This window comes from Pteropus vampyrus, unplaced genomic scaffold (genome assembly GCF_000151845.1).
Source record: "Pteropus vampyrus isolate Shadow unplaced genomic scaffold, Pvam_2.0 Scaffold36, whole genome shotgun sequence".
NCBI classification, from domain to species: Eukaryota; Metazoa; Chordata; class Mammalia; order Chiroptera; family Pteropodidae; genus Pteropus; species Pteropus vampyrus.
The window spans coordinates 6,079,248-6,088,421 of NW_011888817.1; the positions used below are offsets into that span (position 1 = coordinate 6,079,248).

A 9,174-nucleotide genomic window follows, 5' to 3' on the forward strand; every position below is an offset into this window, starting at 1 on the left:
AAAAAAGAAAAAAGAAATGGAACCACCTTTTTACACCATATACAAGAATAAACTCAAAATGGATTCAAGACTTAAATGTAAGCCCCCAAACCACAAAACTCCCAAAAGAAAACATAGGCAGTATACTTTCTGACATTGCCCTTAGTAACATTTTTTTTGATAGATTTCCTTGGGTAAAGGAAACAAAAGGAAAATAAAAATAAACAAATGGGACTACATTAAACTAAAAAGCTTTTGCAACAACAACAACAAAAAAGCTTTTGCACAGCAAGGAAAACATCAACAAAGCAAAAAGACAACCTACTGAATGGAAGAAGGTATTTGTCAATGATAGATCTAATAAGAGGTTAATATCCAAAATTCATAAAAAACATATATAACTCAACACCAAAAAAACAATCCAATTAAAAAATGAGCAAAGGATCTGAATAGACATTTCTCCAAAGAGGACATACAAATGGCCAAAAGACGTATGAAAAGAAGCTCAATGTCACTAATCATCAGAGAAATGCAAATTAAAACCACAATGATATATCACCTTACACCTGTCAGAATGGCTATCATCAATAAATTGGTGAGGATGTGGAGAAAATGGAACCCTTGTGCACTTTTGGTGGGATTGCAAATTGGTACAGCCACTCTGGAAAACAGTTTGGAGATTCCTCAAAAATTAAAAAATAAAACAATTGTATGACCTAGCAGTTCCTTCTGGGTATTTAGCTGAAGAAATCCAAAGTAGTAATTCGAAAAAATATATGAACCCCTATGTTCACTGCAGCACTATTTACAATAGCCAAGATATAGAAGCAACCTAAGTGCCCATCAATAGACAATTGGATAAAGAAGTTATGGTAGATATACACAATGGGATATTACTCAGCCGTAAAAAATGAAATCCTATCATTTTTGACAACATGGATGGACCTAGAAGGGATTATGCTAAATGAAATAAGTCAGAGAAAAACAAATACCATATGATCTCACTTATATATATATGTGGAATCTAAAGAACAAAATAAATGAACAAACAAAACTGAAACAGATTCATAGATACAGAGAACAAACCGAGGATTGCAAGATGGGAGAGGGTTTGGGGGGCTGGGTGAAAAAGGTGAAGAGATTAAGAAGTACAAACTGGTAGTTACAAAGTAATCACAGGGATGTGAAGTACAACATATAGTCAATAATAATGTTAATAATATTGTAATAACTATGCATAGTACCAGGTGGGTACTAGATTATTTGAAGGGACTACTTCATAAATTGTATAAATGTCTAACCACTATGCTGTATACCTGAAACTAATATAAAATAATATTGACTGTCAACTCTAATTGAAAAATAAATATTAAAAAAAAAAGATTTTTAGGTCTGCCCACCGTAATGTTCCCATCCCAAGGTCCTATTCTTTCCCTATTAGGGCCTTGACCCTGATGTACTGAAGCTGTGCATTTAGAGTTCTTTACAACTCTGCGGTTTATAATCTGCTTGATCCTAGATGTGATTTTGCTCATAGTCTTCCCTTCACCACATGTGAAAGATTTAATCATGGTGATGCCATTTGAAGGCCAAGGTTATTATTACTTCACTTACTACCAGCAATGAGGTCTCTATTGACTTCACACTGGTGAACACTATAACCAAAAATATCACACCCCAAAGGTCTGCTTTTTAGGACCTTTTCTGGTACTAAATGCCAGCTATGTTCCCTAGAAAACAGAAACTGAATCAAAGGTTGTATGCTGATGCTTTCTTGGAGGTTGCAATCCTGAGGAAGGAAGAGGGGTGGGGGCGGGGGGGGGCATAGAAAGAGAATTAAAACAGAGAAAGAAAGAAATGCAAGCTGGTACATTACTTAGCTGACCCCACAAAAATCAAAGGCAGTGGTTTAGTCACATGGGATCTCTTCAAAGAGAGCATATGGAACCACAATATCTTGGAATAGTCCATAGGAAGGGAGAAGGGTGAGGAATTTATCTGTCAGAAATTTTTCGTTGTCTAGTTTCATGGTCATCAGTGGGGTCTTAACAGTCTATACTTTAGAATTGTGTTAACTCATTCTACTGGGCTGTTGCTGGGGAAGCCAGAGAGTTCATAGGTCCAGTTGTTTCAGACATAATAGTCAAAGCTGCTGCGGTTCCCATTATAGCAAGCTTAATTCAGTTCATGCCAAAGAGTAGCACTTGCCTCCTGATGATGCTGAGGCAGTCAGTAATATTTGGAGATGAGGCAAGGATGTTGATTGCTGGACATCTAAACTGAGTCTGGCACAGTTAAAGTAATGACTTTGGCATTTACTCAGAATAAGGTGGAAGACATAAAAAGAATGAGGTGAGAAACTATTGGAGTGATTTGAGCAGGAGAGTGACATGCCTGACAAGTTGTAACAGATCACTCTGGATGCCTAGGAGGACAGGCAGGGAAGCAAGGGGACCAGTGAATTGCAATAATCCAGGTGTAACAGTCAGAGTTCTATCGGAGAAGCAAAACCATTAGGATTTATATAGAATAAGGGATTCATTATAGGTATTTGACTTTATGCAATTATGAGTGCTAGTTAAATGATTTATGAGCTGTTGCTTGTGCATCTGATGTTGGGCTGAAGTCAGAAGGGCAGTTCCGAAAGATGGATATTCTGAAAGACAGACACAAAGTGGTGAATGGCAAGGTCAAACGGGCACCCATGAAGATGAACTGGAATCCACAAGGTCTCTCCACACCACTAAGCCTGGTCTCTCCCCACCACTAAGCCTTCAGTTTTGATGATGACCAGCAGGAGAAGCTAATGCCCTTCATCAACGCACACCTGGCCCTGGAGCTGGAGAAGGTGAAGGCAGAGATGGGAGAGCAAGGGGGCTGGAAGAGCTGTGGGCCCAGCTCCTTCCTGACATCAACAAAGAGAGCCAGCAGATGAGCGAAAATGTGTGTGAATGGCAGCAGTATCTGACTCCATACTAGCACTCTGAGTTTAAGCATGGCTACAGCTTCATTTCCATCTTCCAAATCCTGTCCAAATCTCCCTCCGCAGCCAAATCTCACCCAAAAGTACACAAGAAAGGAATTCTGGGAAACATAATTCCAGTTTGGCTAAGATGACACAGTACAAAGCCCACCACACTAGGTGAGAAATTAAGATAGTTTGGACCAGGGTGTTGGCAACAGGGGTGTGAAAAGTGCTTGGATTCTAAGAGGTATCTTGAATATTCTTCACTATCTGAATCTATTTGGCTTCTGAGCTTAGATGGTGAGTTCTGATGCGAAGGTAGTCATGTCACCTTGAATTTGGTGAGAGAGAAGAAAACAGGCCCACTGATCACATCTGCAGGTCCTGGGACAAAGGTATAAATGGAAACACACATACCATGTATCTAAAAATTTTAAAACTTGCTATAAGTTTGTATTGTGACAGATGATTACTAGAATTAGTGGAGCAATCACATTATAAAGTATAAAAATGTCAAATCACGATATTGTACACCTGAAACTAATATAACTAATATAATATTAGTTATAATAACTATATCAACTATACTTAAATTAATATCAACTATACTTAAATTAAAAAATTAAAAAGTGCCTAAAATGTCAAAATAAACAAAAATGTACAGAATTAATAAATTATTATATATTTATTCCACATAAGAAAGTCTTCTCACTGTGTCCTCACATGGTGGAAGAGGCAAGGGAGCTCTCTAAGGCCTCTTTTATGAGGGCACTAATCCTCATGACTTGATCACCTGTCAAATGTCCCACCTAATCTCATCACACTGGGGATTAAGTTTCAGCATATAAATTTCAGAAGGACATTCAGTCCATTACAATTATATAAGAAACAAATAAACGTCTATCTTGTTAAAGCAACTGAATAATTGTTTGTTATCTTGGTTACAACAGCCTAGCTTTACTCTAGGTGGCAAACCTGATGGAAGGTCTCCTCACGCAACATAATAGATAAGAATAGTTAAAGAGTGTGACTCCTCATGCTTGAGGGTGGCACGGGGAGCAGTGGAGTATTTTCTCCAATAGCCTTGGGCAGAGCAAGTGTGGTACATATTGCTGACAGATATAAGGAAACCTGTGGTCTAGATGAGGAGGACCCAGCAGCAAACCACATGGACAGATGGGAAGGAGGATATCAGTAGGGACAGATGACAAAGACTAAATACTCTATATCCCCTCCCCAAAGACTAGATATTCCTTACTCTGCTCCATTTCACTTGTGTTTGTGGTTCAAAAGATTCCCGAACTTAGATGCAGTCCCTGGAAAATGTGTAGAAAAGACCCTAAATTATTCCTGCTGCTACCGTCCACAGCCAACTTTCAACTTGTACACTACTAGATCCCATCCTCACTCACCAGCTCAAAGACCGTTTCTGCACATTTCTCCTTTTACTCCTTCACAAATTTTTCATTTTACGATTTCCCCATTTATCTTCTCATTTGGGGGGCGGGGAGCAAACCTCCCCTTGAATCCTCTTTGAGTATTATCCTATTTTTGTTTTTCAGTTCCTCTAAATGCTTCTCCACACTCACTGACTCTACTTCCTTACCTTCCATTATTTCTCCTTTTCCCCCCTCCCCCATTCTGTCTTTAACGTATCCCCATCAGGCTTTCCCTCCTGCCATCCCAGCCAAAAGGTGGAAACCACCCAAACAAACGTTCATTAATAGATGAATGGATTAACAAAATGTGGTATATACATATAATGGAATATTATTTGGCTATAAAAAGAATAAAGTTCTGACACTTGCTCAACACACTCCATCTCAATGACTTTCCATCACCCTAAGAATAAAATTCAAACTCCTTAATGGCCCATGAAACGCTGGAAGATTTGACAGCAAGCTGCGTCCCTAACCTATCTTCTACTTCTTTCCCTTTTACTCCTCTGGGTCAGCCACACTAGTCTTATTGTGACTGTAAGGGCCCAGCTCTTCTAGCCTCAGGCCCTTTGCTCTTATTGTTCCCTCTATTTGAAGTATTTTCCCTCAGATCTTCACATGGTTGACATTTTTGCTTCATTTAGGTTCCTGCTTATAAGCTGCCTCCTCAGGGAAGTCTTCTGAGACTACCCTATGTAAAATAGAACCTCTCCCACCATTCTCTGTCCCTTTTCCCTGCTTTGTTTTTAATCTGAGCACTTAGCATCACCTGAAATTATACTTTATGTTTGTTTACTTGTATTATCATCTATTTCCCCCTCTCCAAGAAAGGAAGCTCCACAAGAACAGCAACTCAGTCATATTTGCTGCTGTACTTTTAATGCCTAGCACTGTGCCTGATAATTACTACATGTGTAATGCATGTTTGTTGACTAAATAACATAGAAATTAAATTCAGTTATATGTGAAATATATATCAATAAAGTTGAAAAATTGATTTTTTTAAAAAGAAATTCGGGGTTTTTTTTTGAGTTTGTGGATCAAGAATTCACACCTGCAATTGAAGCCAGTTAGAATTTTTATCACCTTCCCCTCTTCCACCCTGGACTTGCACCATGCTCCTTAACATGAAGATTTTCTGAAGATTGTGAATCAGAGGCAAGCAAAGGGCTTACCTAGTTGAAGCTGTGTTCCCTCTCTGGACTTCTATGATACCCTAAGCATAGCGCAATTTATTTATCCATTATTCTATCAATAGTTATTTACTTTTTTCCCCCTTTTCTGTTGCTACTATAATACTTCCTGAAATAGTCTCTTCTACTGCTTCCTCAGGGGCACACCCAACTGCTATTGCGAAAGACACATGGAGGAAGACTAGGTAAGGGAAGAAAGGATATGTTTTTCATTTTCGTTTTTGTTTTTCAATTTTTTTTAATGCCTACAGCACCTGGTATTCCTAGATGGTCTCCCATCCAAGTACTAAGCAGGCCCGACCCTACTTAGCTTCTGAGATTAGATGAGATTGGGCGCGTTCAGGGTGGCATGGCTATAGACGGGATGTGTTTTGACAGGGCAGATATTCAGCAAACAGGTATGTGCTCAGGTCAATTCAGAAAACATCAGTCACTGTCCTCACTTTAGTCTCCCAGTAGCTAATGACACTGTTCACTAATGTCTCCTGCTCTTCTCTTGACTTCTGTAAAACCATTCTCTGCTCTCTGCAGTCTCTTGCTCATGGCTCCTTTGCAGGCATCTCATCCTGATGAGACATCCAGCTGTTGCATGGACTTTCTCTTGACTCAAGAAGGGGCACTGCTCTCCTCCTTTATGGGCTTCCAAGAAAATATCATCAGTCTAGGGCATTAAACACTACATATGCTGATAATTTCCCCCAAACTCTATCTTCATCTTAGACCTCTCCTCTAAGAGATACTAGACTAGAGCCAGCTGCCTACATAATGTCTCTCCCTGGATGTCCCATAGGCATCTAAAGCTTAATATGTCCAAAACAAAACTCTTGGTTTTGACTCTGAAATCTGTCCTTCTAGTCTTCTCTTTCATTGGAAATACCATCATCCACACAGCTGGACATATTGACCATCATATCTTCCCTTACAACCTCCTACATCCAATTTACCCCTAAATCCTGTTTATCCCTTATCCCTAAAAAAATCCCTTTATCCCTAAATCTCTAAAATATCTTGAATCTGTTCACTTCTCTCCACAGCAATCTTTTAATCATCACCTCTCAACTGGACAACTGCAACAGCCTCCTCAATAGTCTCTATACATTTGTGCTAGCCCACTACAGTCTAGTCTCCTCATAGCCAGAAAAATCTTTAAAAAAATACAAAACCGTCACTTATCTGCTTAAAAACTGTCAATGGCTTCTTTCCATTATACTTCATACATTGTAATTTGAAAAAAAAATCCATATCCATACTAGGGTCTACAGGCTCTGCACATCTGGCCCCTGCCAACCTCTCCTCTTGCCCTCTGTACCACTAAGCTTTGGCCATACTGGCCCCTCTGTTTCTTGAACATGCCAAGCTCTATTCCACCTCAAGGTCTTCATCTTTCTCATCTGCTTAGAACATTCTTGGCTAAGTCTTGAGCCTAAGTTCATCTGGACCTTCAGGTTTGGGCACCTTCTCAGAAAATTTTTCCCTATTTATTTTGTTTGTTTTTAAAGTCATAGAGCTTCTAAGTGATAGAGCTGGGATTCAAAGCCAGGCAGTCTGGTTCCTGAACGTATAACCTTTGTTTAAAAAAAAAATAATAATAATAATAATAATTTGAGGTGAAACTCACATAATATAAAGTTAACCATTTTAAAGAGAACAATTCACAGTGTTGTGCAACTACCATTTCTATCTAACATAGGGAGGAGGCAAGAGAACTAAATGTTAAATCAAGCTATATTCAGAGACTGCAATATGCTGATCAGTCCTATGGCCAGATTGCAAGGAAACCTACGGAACAAAGGAAGATGTCTGTTGGGATTACTAACCATTTACTCATACATGCAGGGAAAACAAGAAAACAAATTCTTTAAGTCGTGCCCTGTACAAAATAAACACAGTCATTCATTTCTGCAGCTAAAACCATGGGGAACCTATGGATCAAAGGCTGGGAATTGCCAGCAGGACTTTCATGCTACTTACCCATTCCTTTCTCGCTACATACTCTTATCCTTTAATGCTATATACCCATACCATTGAAGGAAAATGGGTAAACAAAGTCTCCCTCTCATCACTCTAGCATCCTCTTCCTCAACATAGGGGTGTTCTCTCTAGTATTAAGTAGTTAGTCAGGCATGAGCGTCAGGAGCGAAGGCCCAGCTCTGTAACCATAGATCTTTCTTCGAAGATGTTCCTTAAGGACCTCCCAGAAATATCTCCCTTTTAAGGTTATAAATTATCCCAAATCTTAGAGCACAAAGGCCATAAAAGCTGCGAGCTAAACCAACCACAAACGCATATGCAGAAAGTACTACCCTAACCCGCCCATAACTTCAGCCTCATTGTATCATCATTATAATATCACACATATGCCTTTCATGAATCTAATTATAACAGACTGAATTCTGGGTAAGCACATGCGCAGAAGACAAAGTATCAATCAAAATGATCTCACGAGCCAATCACTTAGGAATGCCTTTGGAACCACCCATCATGGCCCAAATAGAAATAGATTTTCCCATTTCTGTGTTTACAGCTTTCTTTGCTGAAAACCCGCTCCTCCCTTGGGGCATACTGTCTTATCTCTTCATCTCCCAAATTCCACAGGGTTGCAGCCTTCCTTAGCATAGCCCGTCTCCTAAAATGTACTTTCAATAAATCTTACATTTTCTAAGTCTTGCCAACCTGTAATTCTTTGCTGTGTCAGCGGGGAAGAACTGAGAGACAACACACCACACACACTACACGACTACCGTCCTCCCCCATGTCGCTAGGGCGATGCCAGATTTCACATCACCCCAGTGGTAGCATCTAGGACTTCTGTTACCAGAGCAAAAGGGGTTCATACAGGTTTGGCAGCAAAGAAAGTAAGGGTTTATTTAGAGAGTTGCAAGTCCAGGAGACACACACACTGTTATTGCTCTCAAAAATCTGGCTCCTTGGTTGTCTTGCGAGTACAGATTATATAGGGAAAAATCAGTAGTCATGGAGACTAAGAGAGTCAGGGTGGTGGGTGCTAATGATTGGACGATTGGAGGGGGATGTTGTGTCTTTTGCAATCAGCCATGGCGCCATCCTGTCTGGTCCAGTGGCGTGGTCCCATGGCCTGGTGGCCTGGTGAGGTTGTTCTTGCTGGAAGGGCCTGGAGCTAAAACACATCTAAAGCTAAGATGTTATCCTTAGTCTAAGGAAACCTATTGTTCTCATGATTATAGACCTAAGGCTAGGTTAATGTCCCAATGCTTAATGATTAAAAGAGCAAGCATCGAAAGGTAAAAGGATAAGAGTGGAAAAAGCAAGCGAGTCACAGTGCTATTATCTGGGCAAAACTAGCTTGAATCAGAGAAAAAAAACTGTACTAAAGAAATGAAGTTTGTGTGTGGTTGCTCTTCCTCTGGGACTTACTCTTTGGAAGTCAAAGACTCTAGAGTTCCCCCTTTTTTAGGGGTTTCAGACAGAGGATATCTGTGGACGCCAAGCCTGACCAGCCCAAGGTCTGGCTGTGATCCAGGGCTTGACCAATCCAAGGCCTGACTGGCCCAAGGTCTGACTAGTCCAAAATCTGTTTGTGATCCAGGCTCCCGGCTAGGACTATGACCCTGATTAAAAT

At 40.0% G+C, this 9,174-nt stretch overlaps 1 pseudogene; it reads right to left on the reverse strand.

The window, feature by feature from the left end:
* Positions 1–5,818: 5,818 nt before the first annotated feature.
* On the reverse strand, positions 5,819–5,937 carry LOC111738229 (annotated as a pseudogene).
* Between the last annotated feature and the right edge of the window lie 3,237 nt (positions 5,938–9,174).